Here is a 3,135-nt window from a genome sequence, read left to right as displayed (position 1 = left end):
GATCACAGCCATCGAAAACCCTGTGGAATTTCGTTCTACTCCGATGCATGGGGGTCATTCAGAGTCAGAATTGACTCAACAGAAACTGGGTTTTCTTTGGTGTGTGTGTGTTCATATGCACGGTGTGCACACATGCATGCGCACACACACACATATACACACCAAGTCCTACAGACCTATGGAACTAAGGGCCGGTGGTCCCTGTCATATTCCCTATTTGATTCGCCCGTGGTGAGTCACATGAATTATATCAAAACTCTACTGATTAACGGCTCCAGTCATAGCTGTTCTAGACATGCTTTACCAGAGGTAAAGCAACAAAAAGAGTGTCAGGGACACGGCAAGCACCAACTTAGTAAATGCATTCCTTTCCTCCCCGTCCAGAAGAACGATGAGAAACATTTTGAGTTCCTGAGGGGATGGGCATCAGGATTTATTTATAGTTAAGTTTCAGCGCTATGGTAATTCTCCCCTCCTCTCCACCACGCATCCCCGAAAAGGCCTAGACCTTCTGAATAGTCCATACACTATCCTAGCAGTTTACTGTATCAATTAGATCATATTAATCAGACAGAATGAGCAGGCAAGAAGTAACAAACTTGAGTTGCGCTGTGGCATGGTGGGAACCTTGATTAACCATGTGTGCTTCAGAGAAGGGAAGATAAAGCCTTCAGATTCCAAACCCACTACGACAGCAGAAGGTTTTAGAAGGCCATGGGTCTAGGCTAGGGCATGCTGAGACTCACCTCCAAAGAACAACAAATGAGTGTATTTTGTACTTCTCGCCACAACTGCTCTGGTGGATATTGTTGCCATCAAGTAGATTCTACTCTGGCTCACGGAGGCCACGTGTGTGCAAACTGGAATGGCTCTACAGTGCTTTCAAGCCTGTGAACTTTGGGAAGCTCATCACCAGCCCGTCTCCTGGGGTGCCTCTACACGGTTCTCATGGAACTCTACTCCATAGGGCTTTATTTAACAAAAGGTGTATTTTATTTTTAAAGATATTTCATTGTGTTTTTGGTGGAAGGGTCCACAGAAAATTAGGCTTCCCTTTATTAATTACTACATACATTATTCACTGGTCTTGGCTACATTTCCCCAAATATGTCAACATTCTCATTAGTTTTATTCTGGAGATTTTGTTCTCAGTAGTTGGGTTTCTTTGTCCCTTTACCCTTTCAATTTTGAGTTAGGATAATTGTGGACTGTTAACTATTTGTTAGAGAACTTAAAAAAAAAGATATGCAGTGCTCACTGATATTAAAACAATTTTTTTAATGCGTTATTGTGTTATTTAGTTAAAAGGTGACCTCAGGCAATAGTTTTGGCTCCATATCTGTGTGGTATCTCAGGGCAATAGTCTCAGGGAGTCCTTTAGGCTTAACCGATGAAAAAAGTTAAGACTATTTAAGAATTTGTATTATGTTCCACCTTTTGCTCCAATTCGGTCAGGATTCGTTTATTGTGCCCCTGATCAGAATCAGCTGGGCACCATCTAGTTCTTCTGGTCTCAGGGTAGATGTAGCCAGGATTTGTCCTGTAGACTAGCTTCTTCTATGAGTCTTTGGTTTCATTCTTTCGCCTGTTCTCTGGATGAGAAGAAACCAACAAATACTTTAGGTGGCTGTGGTAGTCACATAATATGGTGTCAATTTGAGGATTAAGAGTGTAGGGGTGGAGTCTAGCCTGTCAATCCAGAGATAACCAATGAGACCTCTGTGTGGGCATGGCCTTCTCCTGAGAATTCTGGAAATTACTGTATTTTCCTCCTGGGAGATGGGAGAAACCTCTCTGTCTCTGCTCACTCCCTGAGACACCACTACTGACAAGACACATGGAATCATGCTAATGCCCTGAGCTGGAACAGCCATACAGAGACCCCTGACAATGCTGAGATGCTTATGACAACACTGGTTCTACAAGACTTCCCACCCACTGGCCTGTGATCGTCTTGCATTCAGTGTCATTGCATGTGTTTCATGAGTCTGAAGAGGACTTCATAGATTGATATTAAACATATGGGCTAATATTGGAATTACGGACTTGATCTGGACTGGGCTGGGATGTTTTCTCAATATTCAACTGCTCTTGTATATAAATATCTTTCTTATACACATGAGTGTGTCCATGAATGTGTTTCTCTAGTTTACTCGGACTAACACAATGGCTGTTTCCAAGTTTTAAAGACTCTAGAATATAGAGTCTAGACACTATTCACCAAATTAGGGTGTCAAATATAAACTTTATGAACTATATTATGCCAACCGACAGAGTTGTCCCATGATACTGTGGTCTAAAGACTTCAAACCCAGAAAACCAGTGCCATGAGGTATTTGGTTATATCTGTAACTGTGTCCCTATTATGCTTTATTACCTATGAATATATATATACATATATATGCATACATGAATACGAGTGCATGCATATACATATATCCACATAGATATATGCACACTCATATACACATTTATAACTATACATCTCCTTTGGGTTTTGGTTGCTGTTGTGACAACAGTATGTATGCCCTAGCATTTACCGGCGATGTGCTCTGTGTACCCTTAGTGACTTCATTTGCCTCGGGCACCCATCTCTAGAGTTTGCAATGGCTAGTCTTTTGGAATTTAACTGTTTGTGCCACCCCGGGCCTCTGTTCTTTGCATTCTGCTGTGGTCAGGTGTCACGGAGTCCATTCTGACTCATCGCAACCAATGCCCAGCAGCACAAAGCACCGGCCAGTTCCCACTGCCAGTGCTCGCGCCCTCCTCACAATCATTCGTGTGGTTCAGCCCATTGTTGGCATCACTGTGTCAGTCCATCTGGTTAACAGTTTTTCTCTTTTTGCTCTCCATTTCCTGAAGTTCTTCCTCTCTTTTGCTGACCCTCTGCCACGCATGCTATCCTTCTCTAGGGACCAGTTCCTCTTTTTTTTTAAAAAAAATTTTTATTAGGAGCTCATACAACTCTTATGACAATCCATACATACATCCATTGTGTAAAGCATGTTTGTACATTCATTGCCCTCATCATTCTCAAAACATTTGCTCTCCACCTAAGCCCTTGGCATCAGCTCCTCATTTTCCCCTCCCTCCCCTCTCCCCCCTCCCTCATGAACTCTTGATAATTTATAAATT

This window comes from Echinops telfairi, unplaced genomic scaffold, assembly GCF_000313985.2.
Source record: "Echinops telfairi isolate 266 unplaced genomic scaffold, ASM31398v2 ScPeMD7_23;HRSCAF=83, whole genome shotgun sequence".
Classification (NCBI taxonomy): Eukaryota; Metazoa; Chordata; class Mammalia; order Afrosoricida; family Tenrecidae; genus Echinops; species Echinops telfairi.
This window is presented reverse-complemented; position numbering follows the sequence as displayed.